Below are 24,713 nucleotides of genomic sequence, written 5' to 3' on the forward strand. Positions count from 1 at the left end.
GAGGTGGAAAGACTCTTCCCGCTCAAAAAAGACAGTAGGACTAGGGGGCACAGCCTCAAGATAAAGGGGGGGCGGTTCAGAACGGAGTTGAGGAGGAACTTCTTCACTCAAAGGGTGGTGAATCTCTGGAATTCTCTGCCCGTTGAAGTGGTGGAGGCTGCCTCGCTAAATATTTTTAAGAAGCGGGTTGATGGGTTTTTGATAAGAGAGGGGATTAAGGGTTATGGGGAGAGGGCGGGAAAGTGGAACTGAGCCACGACAGATCAGCCATGATCTTATTGAATGGCGGGGCAGGCTCGAAGGGCCAGATGGCCTACTCCTGCTCCTATTTCTTATGTTCTTATGTTCTTATGTTCTTACATCCCCCCCAGCATCGCTACAGTTGGAAGAGCCGATATTTATCTCAGAGGGAGTTAGTTCAATCATGGTTTCAAAATGTTTCAGGCAAAATATGACCTGGCTGGCCCAAAGGCTAATAGTCACAAGCTCCCATTCTGAGCTTATTCCTTCAGACGCCAGGGAGCACATTCTAACAATGCAACTAAACCTTGCCTCAGAATTTTGCCTATAGTTGGGTGCACCCTTGTGGTGGGTGCAAGTCAATTCACTTCAGGGAAATGCGCACTGAAAATAGTACTAAACTCTGGGAAAGCAAAAAGAAAAGTATGCTTCAAATCACAAGAGTATTTTAAATTGTTGTGAAAAGATTGAAATTAGTTTCATTGACACAAAGGATTGGATTTACCAGTAGGGATTGGCACCCCAACAGTGGGGGGCCCCAATTCATCCAATGATGTTAGCACACTGACCGGTGCAACTTTCCAAAAGCTGTCTCACCCCCTCACCCACCCCCCACCCCTCACTCCCCCATCCCCCCAGCCTAATTGCTCACTTGTCTTCCTGTTGATGGCACTGAGTCGGTCCTCGATCCAATTAAAGGGCCGTCTAGATGTCAGGTCTGCAGCCCCACGGACAGACACCCTCTGCTCAGCCCTGCATTGAAGCTGTAAACTAAATGGCCCTAAATTGGTATGACCACCAAGTTGAGGGGAACCCTCCCCACAGGCCTTCTTCTCCTGGCTGGGACTATGACCATCCAGCATCCTGTCACTAAGGGCATAGTGGCCTCCTGGACTGGGATGTAGAACAGGCAGCGATCTGATTCCCAGTCTGGGAAAGATTCCTGGAATTGAAAAGGCCTTCCCAAAGCAGTTCCCCATTTGTTTTATGGGTTCCTCCTGCCTCCTATTTTGTCTTCATTGTGCTAGGAATATCCAACCCAAGGAATAGTGGAATAGGAAGTTATTGAGGTTATATTATTAACTGATTGAAATAAAACTCTTTAAATGTGAATAGATGAATGCATAACATTGTCTTATAAATGAGTTATAGGGCATCCTTCAAATAGCAGACAGAAGAATTTAATGCAAACATAATCATTTAAAGTTTATTTATTAGGGTCGAAGTAGGCTTATGTTAACTCTGCAATGAAGTTACTGTGAAAATCCCCAAGTCGCCACACTCCAGCACCTGTTTGGGTACACTGAGGAAGAATTTAGCATGGCCAATGTACCTAAACAGCACGTCTTTCAGACTGTGGGAGAAAACCCACGCAGACACAGGGAGAACGTGCAGACTCCACAAAGACAGTGGCCCATGCCAGGATCAAACCCGGATCCCTGGCACTGTGGGGCAACAGTGCTAACCACAGTGCATATTCTTAGCATACTAATGTTTAGATAACTTAATTTGAGGATGAACTTTCTTGACTACAACCAAGCAAACCCTTAGGTCAGCTAACTAAAATACAGAGATAGGTCACATTCAAACATTGTTCCAAAAAGCTCAAATCAGCCAATCAAAACAGAAGTGTTTATCTTATTGCATAATATCTCAGTTCAATGTGACAATGTATAATGTTCAGACACAGGGAATTCAATGGAACCACTTTAAGCATCATCTTGGCACCAAAATGTGGATGATGTTATCTTGCTGGTTAATATTGTTTTCATTTGGAATGAAATGTAGGATGAATGATTAAATGGATTGAAGGTTCAACTATTAAAAATCATCCTAATATACAACCTATATTTTACAAAAAAATCATCATCCAAACAATATCCTGGTCCAAGCATAACAATTTTTTTGGCAGCAGTTGCATGTTCATTAGGATCCAACTGAGCTATGTTATATTAATGTCGCAAAGAGCTTCAGTGACTCCATATTTCAACAGCAATGTTGACTCAAACCCCTATCTAAGTCTTCAAAATGATTTACAGGTGAAGTAAAATTATTACGTACACTTCTGCTTTTCTCTAAAATGAAGATAAACATAGATACTGCAAAATTTGGTTTTGTTCTCCCAGAGATTTTGGCATCTGTTGCAGTGTTCTGATGCCATTGTGTGGAGGTCTGTAGCATGGACAGAGGGGCTCGTGCCATGGTTATGCAGAGTAGGCTCTTCCTGTCATCAGTAAATATGTAACCCTGATTTGGTACCAGCCCTATTGAGCCTCACTGCTCCAGCTAGCACTCTGTCTTAAACATGCGCACATGGGAAAGCATTCAACAGCAGGAAGGGCTGACCACTAGCGTTATTCAAAAGGGTCATCAACCGCTCTCAGGTTAGTTGCTGATTAATTTCCGCTAGCTCTGACTGTGTTTCTGAAAATATTTGGTATGGAGAATTGTTGCCAAGGAAAGGTTATATCCTTTCCAGATATAACCCAGCTTGGTATGGCTCCTACTCTAACTAAGACCGCAAGAAACTACAAAGGGTGGTGAATGTAGACCAGTCCATCACTCAAACCAGCCTCCCATCCATTGACTCTGTCTACACTTCCCATTACCCCGGAAAAGCAGCCAGCATAATTACCCTTTGGATATTTCTCTCTTCTACCTTCTTCCATCAGGAGAAGGATCCAAAAGTCTGAGGTCATGTACCAATCGACTCAAGAACAGCTTCTTCCTTGCTACCATCAGATTTTTGAATGGACAAATCATATGTTAAGTTGATCTTTCTTTTCATCTTATCTGCAACTACAACACTACATTCTACACCCTCTCCTTTCCTTATCCCCTATGTACTCTACGAATGGTATGCTTCATCTGTATAGCACACAAGAAACAATACTTTTCACCCTATTCCAATACACATGTCAATAATAAATCAAATCAAATCCCATGAAAGAATAATTAAAAACTGTAGTTTGATTGCACCTGTCTTTTAAGAGGTTCTGGCTCTAAGAAATGCAAGCTCGCTTTAGGTAGTGTTAGCCTTGCATAAACAGGGTACAGAAAAGATTTACCCGGATTACTCCCTGCCCCCCTGGTATGGAGGGCATTATCTATGTAGAGAGGTTGGAGAAACTTGGTTTGTTCTCACTGGAACAATGGAGGTTGAGGGGGCGACCTGATAGAAGTCCAAAAGATTATGAGGGGCGTGGACTGAGTGAATAGATAGGAGCTTTATCCAGGGTGGAAAAGTCACTTACTAGGGTGGGGGGAAATAAGCTCTTGCCTCCATTCAAAAAACTTGATGGAACTTCCTGTGGGAGAAGCAGCCTTTGGCCTGCATCGGCCAGTCTTCACAGGCCCTGACATGATACAGGAAGAGTCTAGCCATGCCCCCTAATGATAGGGCCAGACTGGGAACATTCACTAATGTTAGTGTTTGAAATAGCAGCTTTGTATTGAAGACAGAGAGCAGATGGATTCCCTGCTTTTATAAAGGTGTGTGGAAAGTTGGACATTTTTGATATTTCTTTTACATAATTAATACTATTGTTATTGGCTCATTGGAAGTGTAATTTTTAATTTTATTCTTATCATAGAATCCCTACAGTGCAGAAGGAGGCCATTTGGCCTATCGAGTCTGCACCGACAACAATCCCACCCAGGCCCTATCCCTGTAACCTCACACATTTACCCTGTTAATCCCCTTGACACTAAGGGGCAATTTAGCATGGCCAATCCACCTAACCCGCACATCTTTGGACTGTGGGATGAAATCGGAGCACCCGGAGGAAACCCATGCAGACACAAGGAGAAAGCGCAAACTCCACACAGACAGTGACCCGAGGTTGGAATTGAACCTGGGTCCCTGGGGCTGTGAGGCAGCAGTGCTAACCACTGTGCCACCGTGCCACCCCAATGATTGATAATTATTATTCAATACTTATAAGCGAACATATGTTTCATTATTTGTTTTAAATCTGTGAAGCTGTTACATAAATAATCACTAATATTTATGATATAGCTTTACATGTGGCACGCTTAAAAATGTTCACATTTTTAAATTTAGAATGTGGCAACTGAAAATTTAGTTGTGAGGAAAAGAAGTCAGAACTTCATAGATGATGTTGGATACCTTATTGCGTAAGGTTGAACAGAGCAAAGTTCATATTCTAGGTGGTAGAAAACCTAAACTGCCCAGAAAACTTCAATCAATGTCTTGGAAGCAGAGATAGGACATTCTTACAGGCACAAGCTGTCTCTTTGCTTCAGGACATTGTTCACAGCAAGGGGGTGACAGACCCGTAAAGCGATGAGCAAGATTTCTAAAAGACATGTATGTGGGGTTTTTTTTGGCTTTGTGTTGTTAATCTGTATATTTATGCCCTCACTTAAACGTTTTCCTGTTAAAAATGTTGCTTACTTCAATTATTCAGTTATAATTAAAGGTAAAGTCACCACAGCCCCAGATGACCAAAGGCTTTGAGGGGAGAGAGCTGACTGGTGGTGATTTATCCTGAGACAAGGGTCAAGGTGGATCTTCATGAATAACCTCAGCCGGCGCAGGAATTGAACCCATGTTGTTGACGTCGCTCTGCATCACCACTGTCAATTGTAAGAAGGCATCTGGTCCATTAATGTCCTTCGGGGAAGGAAATCTGCTGTCCTTTCCTGGTCTGGCCTACATGTGACTCCAAATTCACAGCATTGTGGTTGACTCTTATATGTCCTCAGCGATGGGTTACGTCCCATGAATGAATAAAAGTACTGGCAGTCTAGCCATAGAGCCATAGAAAAGTTACAGCACTGAAGAGGCCATTTAGCCCATCTTGTTCATGCCAGCCCAAGGTCACATATGTGCCCTCTCTAATCCCACCTTTCTGCACCTGGCCAATAGCTCCGTAGCTTAAGGTGTAGATCCAGGTATTTTTTAGAAGAGTTTAGGGTCTCTGCCTCCACCACCAATTTGGGCAGCGAATTCCAGACACCCACCACCCTCTGCGTAGAAAGGTACTTCCTCATGTCCCCTCTATATCTCCTGCCACTTAGCTTAAATCTTACTGCTGGGAAAATGGCCCGGGGAGAGATGTTCTCACTCAGTAAGGGGGAAATGCTCGCAGGCAGGGGGTGTGCATGGCAGCCCAGCGCACTCTGAGTGAAAGGCAGCAGTGAGGCCATTGCACAATGGATGAACAGAGAGGGTGGGGGGACAGCACACTGTGGTGAGAGGCGGTGCCAGCGATGGTTGGGTCAGTGCGGGGATGGGGAGGTCACCAATGTCCGTGGGGGGTGAGGGGGGGAATGGTAAGGTCCAGCAATGTCGGAAACAGTACGCGGGAATGGGGAGGCTAGAGATGGGAGGCCAATGATGTCCGTGGAGTGGTGGGCGTGGTGGGGGGTTGCAGTGGGGGAATGGTAGAGTCCAGTGATATCTGGGTCAGTGGGGGAGTGGGGAGGCCAGCGATGTCCGTGAAGGTCGGTGGGAGGGGGAAGACAAGAAGCCAATGATGAGGCCAGCAATGTCCGTCAGAGGGGTGAGAGACTAGCAATTTCAGTGATGTGTGTAGCAATCTCCCAGAGACTGGCGTGTGCACAGTGTCCAGTTTTCACGCGAATTCAGCATTTAGAATTTCGTTTGGGAGAATCCCGGCCAATCCTTTATCCGACTGTCCCCATTAAACAGCAAGCATTGAAAGTTTTGAAATGAATGGAGCATCTCAGACTGATCTAAGGCTTTACTTTATATGATGTTAGAGTGTAAAGTTTTACTGAGCTTAGATCTGGAGAGCCAAGCTTGCTAGCTAAATGGTCTCTATAATAAAAAAAATCTGCATTCTCTAGAGTCACTGTTTCGCATGGATAACCTTGTGTAAATTAAACTAACTATTCCCTCCGTTTAAAGTACTTGCCCAAGTCGCTCAAGTAATCATTCTAGCTGTGAACCATGGCTATAAACTAATTACATTTTAAGTGCTCATTAGTTTCCCTGGTTTCATTGTAATGTTTCTTAAACACACACATTCCCATTACCTGTCACACCTTTACACAGGATTTGAACAATGCTTTGAGAGCCATATTGGCCCAGTTAATGTGAAGGAATGGATGTCTAAATGATCTGAAAATTATTCCAAATATCAGCAGGATAAATAGCATTTTGCTTGGGAGGACCTGACCGTGATTCAGTAAACTAATGGCAGCATTGCCTCAATCTTCTCACAGTGAAACGAGTGGCACTGACTGCTTCAGTTACAAGAAGATCCCAGTCAGTAAGCGCCACTCATAGAACCACAGAACTCCTACAGTACAGGAGACTCATCGAGTCAGCACCAATCACAGTTTCACCCAGACCCTATCCCTGTAACCCCATATATTTACCCTGCAATTTAGCATGGCCAATCCACCTAACCTGCACATCTTTGGAGAGTGGGAAGAAACCGGAGCATGCGGAGGAAACCCATGCAGACACGGGGAGAATGTGCAAACTCCACACAGACAGTGATCCAAGGCCAGAATTGAACCCGGGTCCCTGGCGCAGTGAGGCAACAGTGCTAATCATTGTGCCACTGTGCCGCCCACGCAATGCTGTGGTTGACAGCTTCAGCTGCTACATGCCCACTAACAGCTGCTCATAACCCGCTGGTATCATAAAATCGTAGAGTCCCAACAGTGCAGAAGGAGGCCATTCGAATCTGCACCAACAGAAATCCTATCACCATTACCTCACATATTTACCCTATTAACCCCCCTGACACTAAGGGACAATTTAACATGGCCAATCAACCTAACCCACACATCTTTGGAGTGTGGAAGGAAACCAGAGCACCAGGAGGAAACCCACACAGACACAGGGTGAACATGCAAAATCCACACAGTCACTCAAGACTGGAATTGAACTCAGGTCTCCAGCACTGTGAGGCAGCAGTACCAATCATTGTGCCACTGTACCAATCATTGTGCCACTGTGTCATCCTGAGTAAACCAGGAAAAGGATATCCACAGAATTTCTCACTTCTGTCAGCATGGCGTTCAGACTTTGCCTTTTCTCTCAGACATAGAAACATAGAAACAGCAAGGTGGCACAGTGGTTAGCCTGCTGCCTCACAGCGCCAGGGACTCGGGTTCAATTCCGGTCTTGGGTCACTGTCTGTGTGGAGTTTGCACATTCTCCCCGTGGCTGTGTGGGTGCTCCAGTTTCCTCTCACAGTCCAAAGATGTGCTGGTTAGGTTCACGGGCCATGCTAAATTGACCCTAGTGTCAATTAGATTAGCAGGATTAGCAGGTTAAATATATGGGGTTACAGGAATAGGGTCTGGGTGGAATTGTGGTCGGTGCAGGCTCCATGGGTCAAATGGCCTCCTTCTGCACTGTAGGGATTGTATGATAGAAAACAGGAGCAGAAGTAGGCCATTCGGCCCTTTGAGTCTACTCCACCATTCAATATGATTGTGGCTGATCCTCGATCTCAATACCACGCAGTCCTCACGGCCCCGCCTACCATTGACACCTTTAGAATCTAGAAGTCTATCTTTCTAGGACAAGAGATTCATAAACGGACATCTGACAACATTGTCAGTTAAAGGCACACAGGGTAACCAGAGGCTTTTTTGACACAGTTACAGCAATGCACCCTACACACCACACCACTTTTTTGAGTCCATTTCTTGTCCGAGAGGCTGCTCAAATTTCCAGCCTACTGTCGAACTTCACAAATGGAGGAAGTCACCTGGTGAGATACCCAAGGATGGCTCACAAAAATAAAGTCTCACCCAGACATTTCTCATTTACAGAGCAAAGTTGGCAAGAGAAAAGGTTTTAGATACTATATCCATGAAAACAATCGATTCTGGAACAACTGAAGGCATTTTTAGCAATATTTAGCGAGAACTTCTGGTTCTTCACGCCACTAGGATTTTGCAGTCCCGCCGACGGCACACCCCCAACACAGGTTTTCCAGCAGCATGGGTGCGGAGTCAATGGGAAAGCCCACTGAGAGCGGGGCGGGACCTGGAGATCTCGCCTATTCATTGAATTCCGTGTTACATTTCATGCGGAAACTTGGGGTGGAATCCTCCCTCCGCGATGGTCTAAAAGCTGGAAATTCCAGCCCGACTGTCAATGCGGTTTCACATTGCCTGCAACCTGCCCGCTAAAATTCCAGTGGCGTACGGGTTGGGAGAATTCAAGCCTTTGAGTCAGGAAGACAATGCTCGAATTGACAAGAGTTGGAAGTGTCGATGTTCTATTTTAGGAAGGCGCTTGCTTGAAAAAAATGCAGTGGAATTAGAATGTTAATGGGGTTAAATTCACAGGAAATGCATCATCAGTAAAAATAATCCAGGAGAACAAATGTCAGATGTACTTAATTAAAATGATTGATCGGTTAATGTCTCAACCTTTATTGACTTTATAAAAATCATTCAACATCTGTATACTTTAATAAATTCTGTAAGATTTTGAAAGGAAGCAGATGAAAATATGTCAAATATATCCGAATACAAATGAAAAAAATACACGGGTTGCCCCAATAATTGCTGTATCCATGTTGAGGTCAGGCTTGTTTGATTTGCTGAGCGTACATATGGCACAGTTTACCCTCGAATATTAATGGCACAGGATCCCTTTTGATTTTAGTTAGTCAGCACTAACAGCCTTAAAAAAGAAATCAAAAGCACAACATCCTTTTTCCAGTCTGTGATTCCGAGGTACAGTCTGTACTGAACAATCAAAATGACTGCCTTCTGAAATGCTGAACATTGCTGCTCAGAGTGGCAACATGTTTCGCATCGTCTAACCACCGACAACTATTAGCCTGATACAAAAAGGTTCAGCCCAAAGCCAAGTGTTGTATGAGCACAATACTGTTCTAATTTTGACTAAATATCTCCAATATGGAATACTGGCAGATGCCATATGAGCTTACCATTTGTTTCCCCTCACGCTTTCTGAGATTTTTCTCTCTCCCTTTCCCTTGTCTTGTTCCTTTTTAAGTGAAGTCGATCAAAGTCTTGTAGTTCTGAGGAGGAATCTCAAGTGCTGAAAAGTTGTCTTGCGGCCATCTGACTTGCGATGGTTTCAGATTTTTTTACTGGTTTTCTCTATCCACTTGTTGTTATTCTGTTTATGAACAATCCATTCTCATTAGCCCATGCCATTCAACTGTTCTGAGTTACGTTAGATGTCCTCAACTGAGTTGGGTTTTCTGAGCTGTGTTGTGTTAGATGTTCGGCATATATAGAATCCCTACAGTGTAGAAGGAGGCCAATTGGCCCATCAAGTCTGCATCGATAACAATCCCACCCAGACCCTATCCTTGTGGCCCCATGTAATCCCCCTGACACTAATGGGCAATCCCACCCAGATCTGCTCCCTGTAACCCCAAGTGTTTACCCCGTTAATCCCCCGAACCTACATATCTTGAGGCACCAAGGGGTAATTTAGCACAGCCAATCAAACTAACCCGCACATCTTTGGACTGCGGGAGGAAACCGGAACACCTGGAGGAAACCCATGCAGACACGGGGAGAATGTGCAAACTCCACACACACACACACACACACACACACACACACACACACACACACACACAGAGTGACCTATGTTAGGAATTGAACCCAGATCTCGAATCCGGGTCCCTGGCGTTGTGAGGCAGCAGTGCTAACCACTGTGCCGCCGCGCCGCCCATGTTTTGAGCTGCATTTTTAAAATTTATGGGCTGTGGGCATCATTGGCTGGGCCATCATTTATTGCCCATCCCTAGTTGCCCTCAAGAAGGTGGTGGTGAGCTGTTTTCTTGAATCACTGCAGTCCCTGAGGTGTAGGTACACCCACAGTGTATATAGGGAGGAAACTCCAGGATTTTGACCCAGTGACAGTAAAGGAATGGCGATCCATTTCCAAGTTAGGATTGTGAGTGACTTGGGGAGAACAGTCAGGTGGCAGTGTGCCCAGGGATCTGCTACCCTTGTCCTTCCAGATGGTAGCAGCCATGGGTTTGGAAGGTGCTGGTTAAGGAACATTGGTGAGTTCCCACTTGTAGATGGTGCACACTGCTGCCACTGTTTGTTTGTGGTGAAGGGATTGAATGTTTGTGGAAGAGGTGGCAATCAAGTGGACTGCTTTGTCCTGGATAGTGTTAAGCTTCTTGAGTGTTGTTGGAACTGCACTCATACAGGCAAGTGGAGAGGATTCCATTACACTCCTGAGTTGCACCTTGCATTGTGGACAGGCACTGTGGAGTCAGGAGGTGAGTTACTCTCCACTGGGTTCCTAGCCTTTGACCTGCTCTGATAGCCACAGCATTTATAGGCTATTCCGATCCGTTTCAGATCAATGGTAACTCCCTGGATGTTAATAATGGAGCAGTGATGATAATGCCATTGAATGTCAAGAGGACATGGTTAGGATCTCTTGTGTTGGAGATGGTCATTGCCTGGTACTTGTATCACAAGAACCTTACTTGCCACTTGTCAGTGCAAACCTGGATATTGTCCAGTTCTTGCTGCAATTGGACATGAAATGCTTTGATATCTGCGAAGTCACGAATGATACTGAACACTATGCAGTTATCAGCAAATAGCCCCACTCTGATGTTCTGAAGGAAGAAAGGTTATTGATGAAGCAGCTAAAGATGGCTGGGCCGAGGACACTGTCCTGAGAAACTCCTGCAGTGATTTCCAACAGCTGAGATGTTTGACCTGCAAAAACCACAACCATCTTCCTTTGTACATGCGCATATTGTTAGGTATTCTGACTTGTGTTCTCAGTTGTATTCTGCTGTGTTAAGAATTCTGGCCTATTCTAAGCTGTGTTGTGTGTGAGGGGCTATGTTCAGTGTTTGGGGCTGTATTAGGAGTTTGGCGCTGTGTTGTGAGTTCGGGGCTGTGTTGGGAGTTCAGTGGTGTGTTGGGTGTTTGGAGCGATGTTCAGTATTTGGGGCTGTATTGGGAGTTCGGCACTGTGTTGTGAGTTCGGAGCTGTGTTGGGTGTTCGGGGCAGTGTTGGGAGCTTGGGGCTGTGTTGGGAGTTTGGGGCAGTGTTGGGAGTTTGGAGCTGTGTTGGGAGTTTGGAGCTGTGTTGGGAGTTTGGAGCTGTGTTGGGTGTTCAGGGCTGTGTTGCGTGATTGGGGCTGTGTTGGGTGTTCGGGGCTATGTTGTGTGTTCAGGGCTGTATTGGGCGTTTGAGGCTGTGTTGGGAGTTCGGGGCTGTGTTGGGAGTTTGGGGCTGTGTTGGGTGATTGGGGCTGTGTTGGGTGTTCGGAGCTATGTTGTGTGTTCAGGGCTGTATTGGGAGTTCGGGGCTGTGTTGGGTGATCGGGACTGTGTTGGGTGATCGGGGCTATGTTGGGTGATCGGGGCTGTGTTGAGTGTTCGGGGCTGTGTTGGATGATTGGGGCTGTGTTGAGTGTTCAGGTCTGTTATAGAGTCATAGAGGTTTACATCATGGAAACAGACCCTTCAGCCCAACTTGTCCATGCCACCATTTTTTTAAACTCCTAAGTTGATCCCAATTGCCCGCATTTGGCCCATATCCCTCTATACCCATCTTATGAATGTAACTAAATGCTTTTTAAAAGACAAAATTGAACCTGCCTCAACTACTACCTCTGGCAGCTTGTTCCAAACACTCACCACCTCTGTGTGAAAAAATTGCCCCTCTGGACACTTTTGTATCTCTATTCTCTCACTTTAAACCCATGCCCTCTAGTTTATTTCTCCCCTACCTTTGGGAAAAGATATTGATTATCTACCTTCTCTATGCCCCTCATTATTTTATAGACCTCTATAAGGTCATCCCTCAGCCTCCTACACTCCAGAGAAAAAAGCCCCAGTCTATCCAGCCTCTTCTTATAACTCAATCCATCAAGTCCTGGTAGCATCCTAGTAAATCTTTTCTGCACCCTTTCTAGTTTAATAATATCCTTTCTATAATAGAGTGAATAGAATTGCACATAGAATTGTATTTCAAGTGTGGCCTTAACAATGTCTTATACAATTTCAACAAGACGTCCCAACTCCTGTATTCAATGTTCTGAACGATGAAACTAAGCATACTGAATGCCTTCTTCACCACTCTGTCCACCTGTGACTCCACTTTCAAGGAGCTATGAACATCTACCTCTAGATCTCTTTGTTGTGGTGTTTGTCTGTTCAGGGCTGTGTTGTGTGTTCGAGGCTGTGTTGTGCATATGGGGCTGTGGTGTGTGTTCGTGGCTGTGTACTCAGGGCTCTGTATTCAGGGCTGGGTATTGGGGGTTGTTTTGTCTCTTCGGGGCTGTGTTGGGAGTTCAGGCCTGTGTTTGGTGTTTGGAGCTGTGTCGTGTTCGGGGCCGTGTTGCTGTGTTCGGTGCTGTGTTGCGTGTTCGGTGCTTGTGTTGTGTGTTCGGTGCTGCATTGTGTATTCGGTGATGTGTTAGGTGTTCGGGCATGTGTTAGGTGTTCGGGGATGTGTTAGGTGTTCGGGGCTGTATTGTGATTTCGGGTCTGTGTTGGGAGTTTGGGGCTGTCTAGGGAGTTTTGGGCCTGCGTTGGGAGTTCAGGGCTGTGTCAGGAGTTTGGGTTGTGTTATGTGTTCGGGGCTGTGTTGGGATTTTGGGGTTGTTTATTCAGGGCAGTGTCATGTTTATGGCTGTGTAGTGTTCAGAACTGTGTTGTGTGTTCAGGGCTGTGTATTCGGGGCTGTGAATTCAGGGCTGGGTATTTGGAGTTGTATTGTGTCTTTGGGACTGTGTTGGGAGTTTGGGCCTGTGTTTGGTGTTTGCGGCTGTCTTTGGTGTTTGGGGCTGTTTTTGGTGTTCGGGCCTGTGTTTGGTTTTCGGAGCTGTGTTAGGTGATCAGGTCTATTTTGGGTGTTGGGGGCTATATTGGGTTTTTGGGGCTTTGTTGTGTGTTTGGTGCTGTGTTTGTTCTTCGGGGCTGTGTATTCGGGGCTGTGTATTCAGGGCTGTGTAGCCTTCAGGGCTGTGTAGTCTTCAAGCCTGTGTTCGGAGTTTGGGTCTGTGTTGGGTATTCGGGTCTGTGATGGGTGTTCGGGTTCTGTGTTAGATGTTCGGGACCTGTGTTTGGGCCTGTGTTGGGTGTTTGGGCCTGCGTATTCAGTGCAGTGTATTCAGTGCCGTGTATTTAGTGCAGTGTATTCGGGGTTGTGTATTTGAGGCTGTGCATTCAGGGCTATGTATTCGGGACTGTGTATTCAGGGCTGTGTATTCGGGGCTGTGTATTTGGGGCTGTGTTGTGTGTTCCAAGCCGTGTTGATGATCTCGGCTGTTTGGGTGTTCTGGAATGAGCCGGCTGTTCTTTGTTGCGAGCTACATGTTGAGGATAATTTATATCCAAAACTCAACAGTGCGTCTGTGCTCACCAAGGGAATGTCTGAACTTCCTATCTAAGCAAATTAAACAGATGGGTTCAGGATTGACGGATGCAGCTTAATGTAAATAATAAATGTAAGGTAAAATATTTGGCAACAGGAAAGAAACACTGGATGTGTTTACAATGAAAGAGCACATCACAAAGGTGAAGAAAAGGAACAGGGTAAGGAGTGGACAATTTTCCTGCCTTTGGATTATTTCAGAATGTTGTCAATTACCAATCCAGGCATTTACCTCTCCTGGGATTAATTTGAATTTGATGCTGATAATTGTCAAAGGGAGGTTGGTAATAAGTCAGTGACAGTCTCAACCAGCACATTACAGCAAAATGCCTTTAACCCACCTTAAAACACACAAAACTCAGTCGTTCTGACTCAACAGAGATTGCTCCACTGGCTCTGAACCTTGGCACAAATGGATGTCATGATGTGGGTATGCCGGCGTTGGACTGGTGTAAACACAGTAAAAAGTCTGACAACGCCAGGTTTTAGTCCAACCTATTTATTTGATAATATACTCGCAAGCTTTCGGGTTAGCCCCTTCGTCAGGTGAATGGAGAGTTCTGGCCTCAGACACAGCATATAAAGCACAGACAGTTTAGAGATTACTGATTAGAATGCGAATCCTTACACCTAACCTGCTGTTCAAGACCTGAAGTGGCTGATAATGTGAGTGGAAGGAGCACTGATCACAGTTTAAAGAGATGTGTATTGTCTCCAGACAGTACAGTAAGTGAGGTTTTGCAAACCCAGGCAAGTCACGGGGGTTACAGATAGTGCGACATGAACCCAAGATCCCTGTTGAGACCGTCCTCATGTGTGCGGAACTTGGCTATCAGTCTCTGTTCAGCGACTCTGCGCTGTCGTGTCGTGAAGGCCGCCTTGGAGAATGCTTACCCGAAGGTCAGAGGCTGAATGCCCGTGACCACTGAAGTGTTCGCCAACAGGAAGGGAACAGTCTTGCCTGGTGACTGTCGAGCGATGTTCATTCATCCGTTGTCGTAGCGTCTGCATGGTCTCCCCAATGTACCATGCTTCGGGACATCCTTTCTTGCAACGTATCAGGTAGACAATGTTGGCCGAGTTGCAAGAGTATTTACCATGTACCTGGTGGACGGTATTCTCACGTGTGATGATGGTATCCATGTCGATGATCCGGCATGTCTTGCAGAGGTTGCTGTGACAGGGTTGTGTGGTATTGTGGTCACTGTTCTCCTGAAGGCTGGGTAGTTTGCTGCGAACAATGGTCTGTTTGAGGTTGTGTGGTTGTCTGAAAGCAAGAAGTGGGGGTGTGGGGATAGCCCTGGCGAGATGTTCGTCTTCATCAATGATATGTTGAAGACTCCGGAGAAGATGTCGTAGCTTCTCCGCTCCGGGGAAGTACTGGACGACGAAGGGTACTCTGTCCACTGTGTCCTGTGTTTGCCTTCTGAGGAGATCGGTGCGGTTTTTCGCTGTGGCGCATCGGAACTGCCGATCTATGAGTCGAGCACCATATCCTGTTCTTATGAGGGCATCTTTCAGGGTCTGGAGGTGTCTGTCACGATCCTCCTCATCTGAGCAAATCCTGTGTATACGGAGGGCTTGTCCATAGGGAATGGCTTCTTTAACATGTTTAGGGTGGAAACTGGAGAAGTGGAGCATTGTGAGATTGTCTGTGGGCTTGCGGTACAGTGAGGTGCTGAGGTGACCGTCCTTAATGGAGATGCGTGTGTCCAAGAATGCAACTGATTCTGGGGAATAGTCCATGGTGAGTCTGATGGTGGGGTGGAATTTGTTGATATCATCATATAGTTGTTTCAGTGATTGTTCACCATGAGGCCAAAGGAAGAAAATGTCATTGATGTATCTAGTGTATAGCATCGGTTGAAGATTCTGTGCAGTGAAGAAGTCTTGTTCGAACCTGTGCATGAAGATGTTGGCATATTGAGGTACAAATTTGGTCCCCATGGCTGTTCCATGTGTCTGGATGAAAAACTGGTTGTTGAAGGTGAAGACATTGTGGTCCAGGATAAAGCGGATGAGTTGTAAAATTGCATCTGGAAACTGGCAGTTGTCAGCATTGAGTACTGAGGCAGTCGCAGCAATGCCATCGTTGTGGGGGATGTTGGTGTAGAGCGCTGAGACATCCATTGTGACGAGGAGTGTCCCTGGTTCAACTGCTCCGTGTGTGCTGAGTTTCAGTAGAAAGTCCGTAGTGTCGCGACAAAAGCTGGGGGTTCTTTGTACAATGGGTTTCAGGATGCCCTCGATGTAGCCGGAGAGGTTCTCACACAGAGTTCCATTGCCCGATACGATGGGACGGCCAGGTGTGTTTGCCTTGTGTATCTTTGGGAGGCAGTAGAGATCTCCAATGCGGGGAGTACGTGGAATGAGAGCACGGAGGGTGCTCTGAAGGTCCGGATCAAAGGTCTTGATCAGATTGTTGAGTTGACGAGTGTGTTCTTTGGTCGGATCTGTGGGTAATTGTCTGTAGTGTTCCTCATTGTTTAGTTGTCGGTACACTTCTTTACAGTAATCCGTTCTGTTCAGTATGACGATGGCCCCTCCTTTGTCTGCTGGTTTGATGACAATGTTGCGGTTTGTCTTGAGAGCGTGGATGGCGTTGCATTGTGCTTGGGTGATGTTCGGGGCTGTCTTGTGAGTGCGGCTGATGAATCTGGTGTTAACGCACCTCCTGATGGTTTGGGCATACAAGTCTAGTCAAGGGCAGCGGCCTTCCGGAGGAGTCCAATTGGATTCCTTCCTCTTAGGCTGTTGCACTGCAACGGTCTCAACAGGGATCTTGGGTTCATGTCGCACTATCTGTAACCCCCGTGACTTGCCTGGGTTTGCAAAACCTCACTTACTGTACTGTCTGGAGACAATACACATCTCTTTAAACTGTGATCAGTGCTCCTTCCACTCACATTGTCAGCCACTTCAGGTCTTGAACAGCAGGTTAGGTGTAAGGATTCGCATTCTAATCAGTAATCTCTAAACTGTCTGTGCTTTATATGCTCTGTCTGAGGCCAGAACTCTCCATTCACCTGACGAAGGGGCTAACCCGAAAGCTTACAAATGGATGTCACCAGGAATATAGCCGGGAGAACAGCGTGCCAGTATTTTCAGGTAGCATCTGCCTCCATTCCCACAGATTTCACCGATTAGCCAATCCTGACCCATTGGAATGAATGAGACTTCCATTTATTTTACTCCGAGTTGAAATGTTTTTGCAAGAAATCCATGGCTTTAACAAGTCCATCATCATATTTCCTACAGGGGAAAGATTCCCCTCATTACAATTTCTTGTAAGATCGAAAGTGTGTTTATGCAAACACATTCACAATTTCATTACAAACAGCACACAAAGGAAAATTCCCTCCCATCTATTTCTTTTCCAATACCATCAACATCCGATTTAAATTACACCCTTTGCTCATCAATTCTCAGCGCCCCGTGGTTTGCAGTCCCAGATTATCCCAGATTTGGGCAGCACGGTGGCACAATAGTTAAAACTGCTGCTTCACAGCGCCAGGGACCCAGGTTCAAATCCAGCATCAAGTGACTGTCTGCATGGACATTGCATGTTCTCCCTCTGGGTGCTCTGTTTTCCTCCCACAGTCCAAAGATGTATGGGTTAGATTGATTGGCCGTGATAAATTGCCCCTTAGTGTCAGCGGGATTAGAAGAGTAAATATGAAGGGTTGTGGGGATAGAACCTGGGTGGGATTGTCGTTGGTGCAGAATCAGTGGGCCAAATGGCCTCCTTCTGCATTGTAGATTCTATAATTACTGGTCAATTTGATGTCCTGGGATTATTTGATAGCTCTGGGCACTTTGGAGCCATTTTGAAACTTAGGCCTCAGGCTGCCTAATCCAAACTTGATCATTGCATTCAGATATCGGAGGAATATTGGATAACCCACAGGCTGCCTTGTAAAGGTAAGCCCCGAAGCTGAGTGAAGCCTGGAGTGCCGGAAGTCCAGATAATTTTGAAGGGATTAAAGCATTTAAACCTGACCTTTACACTGTCTCATTGACCCTATCTGCTCAGGGTGTGCACAATGCACATTCAGGCCGGGTCAGTACATGACCGGCAGTCACATAAATGGGACAAGGGAATTTGATTTATGTATTTAAAGATGCCTCTCGTGTGAGACAAGCGGTGCATTTGCTTCTCAACTCTGAGCCTCTCTAAACTGACAATGGGAAGGACATTTGTGTCAACAAGGTATCATTTCTATCAACTCCATTTTGAGGTAGTTGCCACCTCATCAATACCATTCAGTAAATTATAATTGATCAACGCACCCCCTCCCCCCACACCACTTCCCTCTCCCAGAATCTAAACACATGATCTAAGTGGATGCTTCTGTACAGTTCCAAGGAAGTGCTATATTGTCAAAGGTGCTATCTTGATAAGGAGACCTTGAACTGAGCCTGCAGCCTAGCCTCTCAGGTGGAGAAAAGGAGCCCATGGTATTATTGAGAAGGGCGGCACTGTGGTTAGCACTGCTGCCTCACAGCACCAGGGACCCAGGTTCAATTCCAGCCTCGGGTCACTGTCTGTGTGGAGTTTGCACATTCTTCCTGTGCCTGCGTGGGTTTCCTCCAGATGCTCTGGTTTCCTTCCACTGTCCAAAAGACGTGCTGGTTAGATGGATTAGCCATGCAAGATTGCCCCTTAGTGTCAGGGGGATTAGGACCGTAAAAATGAGGGGTTACACTAATGGGACCTAGGGGGAATTGTCAGTGCAGCCTCCTTATGCACTGTAGATTCTATGATTACTATCAGTAGGGAGTTTACGTTGTATGTTAGGCAATACTTATGCCTCAATCACACCACCCAGAATAGCTAAGCTGGTCATTTACCATGTTGCTGTTTGTAGGATTTGATGATGCATTTCCTTACATAATAGTGAATCAGCTGTAAAGCATCTTGGGAATCCTGTCAACATGAAAGGTGCTATATAAATGCAGGTTCTGCCTTTCTTAATATCTGACTGCCTATGTTTACAACATGCTGAATCTACTTTCAATGGTCAATATGTTTATCCATTTGCAGCAAATTCTCCAGCATAATGGCAGGAATTTTCTGGTCACTTACCCGCCCACCTGTCGCTGCAAGTGAGAACGGAGAATTTGGCACTCAGCCAAATCTTTGTTCACCGCAGCGGGGCCGGAGAATCCCACCGGCATGGACGGCCATAAAATTCCGACCAATATTTTCATCTGAAAATCTGAATTGTATTTGAACCAATGCCTTCCTCGTCTGCTGGTCTCCTTTGAGTTATCGAGGCAGCATTAATAGATAACAATATAGGGGAGATGCCGGCGATGGACTGGGGTGGGTAGAGTAAGAAGTCTCACAACTCCAGGTTGAAGTCCAACAGGTTTATTTAGAATCACAAGCTTTCAGAGCTCCTTCTTCAGGTGATGAAGGAGCAGTGCTCCGAAAGCTCGTGATTCCAAATAAACCTGTTAGAGTTTAACCTGGTGTTGTGAGACTTCTTACAGATAACAATGCAGACACTGGCACATTTAACAATATATCCATATTCCAGGATTCACCAGGTGTGCCATTGCTGATGTTTAATTTTGGCTACACGTTAAAGTTGGCTTTGAATTCTCTGCAGGTATTGTACGATTATACAAAGACCGGGAAATATTTTAGTGATAAGTGTAACAATGTGATACCAGCAATGTGTGTCAATGTACATGAACAAGCTTCCTGCCAGCATCAATCAATCTGAAACAAATCTTGAATTCCTGCAAATATTTCAAAAATGGGAATCTAACCAGCATTTCCTTTGATTGGATTTGATTTGATTTATTATTGTCACATATACTGGGATACAGTAAAAAATATTGTTTCTTTCACACTGTACAGTCAAAACATACCATTTACAGATTATATTGGGGAGAAGGAAAGGAGAAGGTGCAGAATATAGTGTTAGCATCATAACCAGGGTGTAGAGAAAGATCAACTTAATATAAGTAGGTCCATTGAAAAGTCTGATGGCAGCAGGGAAGAAGCTATTCTTGAGTCAATTGGTAAATGACCTCAGACTTTTGTATCTTTTCTCCAATGGAAGAAGGTGGAAGAGAGAATGTCCAGGGTGCGTGGGATCCTTAATTATAGAACAAAGAACAAAGAACAACACAGCACGGGAAACAGGCCCTTCGGCCCATCGAGCCCGTGCCACCATATTAACAATGCATTTTTCCTACACCTCCCTTGATCCGTGTCTATGCTTATGGTATTATGCTGGAATCTTCCAAGGCAGCAGGAAGTGTAGACAGGGTCAATAGATGGGAGGCTGGTTTGCATGATGGACTTTCCAAGTGCCAGCAAATTGAAATATTTCCAAAATATTAGAAACGAAATCCAAAGCCTGGCTCAGGATTTTAAATTCTGGTGCTTTTTTAACATTCATTTAAAAACATATTTATTCTTAGGACCATTTTCTTTCCTTGTCTCCTGAAGGTGGGTTCCCGGACGCGAGTCCTTTGTTTGAACAGAGGGGAGTACGGTAGGATGAGAGAAGAATTGGTGAATGTGGACTGGGGGAGCGCGTTGGAAGGTAGGTCTGCTGAGGAGCAGTGGAGGATCTTTAAGGAGACCTTTCTTGGTGCTCAGCAGAAATTTATTCCGATGGTCAAAAAGGACCGTAGGAGGAGAGGTAATAAGCCGTGGATAACGAAGGAGGTGAAGGAAAGTGTTAAATTAAAAGTGGAGGTGTTTAGAGTAGCTAAGAGTAGTGGGCGAGAAGAGGATTGGGAGAGGTTTAAATGTCAACAAAGATTGACAAAGTTGATAAAGAAGGGTAGGAGAAACTATAAAGTTGGGCTAGCGCTTAATATGAAAAAGGATAGCAAGAGTTTTTATAAATATATAAAAAGGAAGAGGCTGGCTAGGGTGAACATTGGACCCTTAGAGGTTGAGAAGGGGGACTTAGTGGTAGGGGATGGGGATATGGCTGAGGTCTTGAATAACTTTTTTGTTTCTGTCTTCACGGAGGAGGACGTGAATAATTTGCCGGGTGTTAGAGATGGAAAGGTGGTAGGACTGGAGGGTCTTAATGACATTACTGTTACTAGAGAGGCGGTGCTCGACAGACTGGAGGGGCTGATTGTGGACAAGTCCCCAGGACCGGATGGAATGCATCCGAGGGTTCTGAAAGAAATGGCGGAGGTGATAGTGGATGCCTTGGTGGTTATTTTCCAGACGTCGCTAGATTCCAGGGAAGTGCCGGAAGATTAGAAAACGGCTAATGTTACGCTGTTGTTTAAGAAGGGTGCCAGGCAAAAGGCAGGGAATTATAGGCCGGTTAGTTTAACGTCTGTTGTAGGTAAAATGTTAGAATCCATCATCAAGGAGGAAATAGCGAGGCATCTTGAGAGAAAGTGCTTGATAGAGCAGACGCAGCACGGTTTCGTTAAAGGGAAGTCGTGTCTGACAAATTTACTGGAGTTCTGTGAGGATGTGTCTAGGGTGGTGGATAGAGGAGAATCGGTGGATGTGGTCTTTCTTGATTTTCAGAAGGCATTTGACAAGGTACCTCAGAAGGTCAGGGGACATGGAGTTGGGGGTAGGGTGTTAGCGTGGATAGAAGATTGGTTGTCAAATAGGAGGCAGAGAGTGGGGATCAATGGGTGCTATTCGGATTGGCGGATGGTGACTAGTGGAGTGCCCCAGGGGTCGGTGCTGGGGCCTCAGCTATTTACCATTTATATAGATGATCTGGAGGAGGGAACCGAGTGTAGGGTGTCGAAATTTGCTGATGACACCAAGATTGGGGGAACGGCAAATTGTGCGGAGGGTGTGGAGAGTCTGCAGAAGGATCTAGATAGGCTGGGCGAATGGGCCAGGAAATGGCAAATGGAATTTAATGTTGGCAAGTGCGAGGTGGTCCACTTTGGTAGGAATAATGGTAGGAAGGGTTATTACTTAAGTGGCGAAAAACTGCAGCAGGCGACGGTGCAGAGGGACCTCGGGGTCCTTGTGCATGAGTCACAAAAACCCAGCTTGCAGGTGCAGCAGGTGGTCAGGAAGGCAAATGGGATGCTGGCCTTCATAGCGAGGGGGATTGAATATAAAAGTAGGGAGGTCTTGCTGCGGCTGTATAGGGCATTGGTGAGGCCGCAGCTGGAGTACTGTGTGCAGTTTTGGGTGCCGTACTTACGCAAGGATATTTTGGCCTTGGAGGGAGTGCAGAGGAGGTTTACTAGGCTGATGCCAGAGTTGAGGGGGTTGAGCTATGAGGAGAGGTTGAATAAATTAGGCTTGTACTCGTTAGAGTTTAGAAGAATGAGGGGAGATCTCATTGAGACATATAAGATGATGAAAGGGATGGATAGGATAGAGGTGGAGAGACTCTTCCTGCTCAGAAAGGATAGTAGGGCTAGGGGGCACAGCCTCAAGATAAAGGGGGGGCGGTTTAGAACGGAGTTGAGGAGGAACTTCTTCACTCAAAGGGTGGTGAATCTCTGGAATTCTCTGCCCGTTGAAGTGGTGGAGGCTACCTCGCTAAATATTTTTAAGACGCGGGTTGATGGGTTTTTGATAAGCGAGGGGATTAAGGGTTATGGGGAGAGGGCGGGAATGTGGAACTGAGCCACGACAGATCAGCCATGATCTTATTGAATGGCGGGGCAGGCTCGAAGGGCTAGATGGCCTACTCCTGCTCCTATTTCTTATGTTCTTATGTTCTTATTGGGAATAGTTCCATATATGTCATAGCCATCCAGTATAATTCATGGATGAAATGACATTGCGGTGCTATTCTCACCCAAAGCAGACATGCATTCATTCCTGTAGAAATCACAGAGCAGTGAGAAGGAGTGGGAGCCTGGTTGCACTTTTCCCTTGCCTCAGAGCCATACCATAATATTATGATTGAAATTCAACCAGCACATTTCAAGACCGAGATCAGGGTTAGGTCCTTATCCATATGCCAATGGCCAGCCTCAAGCTATGTTTTCAAAGAATTTGTGAATGGGAAATTAGTATAACAATCTATCTATTGCTTCCTGACTAATATCATTGGCAATGTGATCATGTAACAATACAATCAATCATAACAACAGTTAATTATCATCCTTCCTCCTTACTCTAAATATCCCCATTTGATGTCTGCTAGTCTCAACCTTTATTCCCTGGCCTCCGCCGATGATCCTCTGTGACCAGAACTAAGACTGATCCAGGTTAATTCTTCCTCCAACTTGTCAACCCAACTTTGGGAACGTGCCCAACTGCTCCCGACACCTCCTAATAATGGTGGCACACAGGTTAGCACTGCTGCCTCATAGCGCCAGGGACCTGGGTTTGATTCCCAGCTTGGGTCACTGTCTGTGTGGAGTTTGCACATTCTCCCCGTGTCTGCATGGGTTTTCTCTGGGTGCTCCGGTTTCCTCCGAGTCTGAAAGACATGCTGGTTAGCTACACTGGCCATGCTAAATTCTCCCTCAGTGTACCCGAACAGGCGCCGGAGTGTGGGATTTTCACAGTAACTTCATTGCAGTGTGAATGTAAGCCTACTTGTGACTACTAAGTAAATAAAATACACTTTTAATGGAATTCCTAAACTGAAGAGTTCTGTGAAGTTTTTCTGACAATCTCTTCACTGGGTTATTTTCATTGCTCCAATCGTAGCAATTTTTTATTGGTAATTCCAAGAATTAATTGAATTGGGAATTGAGGGAAAGAATTTTTCTCATTATCTTTATATAAGTTATAAAGTGTGTTGACCCTGCAACACGTATCACTGAAAAATTAATAGAAGATTGTTCAAACGTACATCAATACTGACCTTGTACAAGGATGAAGTGATAGTGAATATATTAATTAAATACTAGTATAAAATGCAGCAAAATTTTCCCTTTATTTAATACATTAGGTGATGACTGTAGATTAGTATGACAAAAGACACAGTGGGCAACATTAGATTTTCAGTGCTTTGAAAATATGTCTTTAATTACCACAAATGCTGTGTATAATTGGGAAGCTTTTGGACAGGACCCAAATATCTATCACATTCACTAAGCAGGCATAATATGGAATGTTCACAGCATGTGGCAGTGAGATATATCATTAGTCTGTAGATCAAAATAATTCAAAATGTAGGCAATCCATAATGAGTGCATTAAGGATTATTTGTATGTCATATGCCTGTCACACTTAATCAAATCCTTGGGTCTACATGGAATATTGTAGTGCAAAATTCTTAAAATAATAACTTGGGTTCTAATAACCCCACTATGGGAGGCTGAGATTTGTCATATTGATAATCCTTTAGAGGGCTGTAATGTACAGGCAGCTTTCAAAATATAAACCTCTTTGCTCTCTCACGTGGATTTTTAACATTCTGATCCACAGAGTATAATGAGAGAAGCGTATCGGACCAAAGAATGTCTATGAATTTGGGGTATTCATGGAATTACTGAAAAAAATGTCCTTTATTGTGCTTTTATTTTCCATCTCAGTGTAGCGATAAGGGCTTAAGATCTTTGTTCCACATGGTTTACTGATAGCAATTTCTTGCATACTTTAATAGTGAATAATACGCAAGTTCAATTATCTGAGTTCACTGTTCTCTCCCTCCTTTCTCAAGAGCGTCATCAGGTTGATTGCTAGTCCAAATAACAGCTGAAAGGCATATACCAACTGGCCACCCCTCTTCATTTCAAACTATTCCATTGCCCGAACACAATGCACCATTCCATTAGATCTCTATATATGGGTAAAGTGGCGTAGGGGTCGTATTAATGGACTATTTAGACAGAATAGGAGTTCAAATTCCACCGAAAGTCGAAGAGCTGAGTGCGCCAAGGGATTCCTGTGAAAATTAACAATTTTTTTTAATGAAAGGAAAGCTGGTGGCTTTACTCAGTAACACAACGTTGTTAACTCTCAACTCTTCCCTGGAGCAACCAAGCTAACCACTCAGTGGTACAAAGAAAATTAAGGATGAAAGATAAATGCAGGCCCTGGATGTGATGCTCACATCTCAAGAACAATTGAAGGAAAATGAACCTTCTGTTAAGAATAAAGAACAGTACAGCACAGGAACAGGTCCTCTGGCCCTCCAAGCCTGCACCGATCATGATGCCTGCCTAAACTAAAACCGGA

Source organism: Carcharhinus amblyrhynchos, chromosome 27, assembly GCF_965287045.1.
Source record: "Carcharhinus amblyrhynchos chromosome 27, sCarAmb.v2.hapA, whole genome shotgun sequence".
Taxonomy (NCBI): Eukaryota; Metazoa; Chordata; class Chondrichthyes; order Carcharhiniformes; family Carcharhinidae; genus Carcharhinus; species Carcharhinus amblyrhynchos.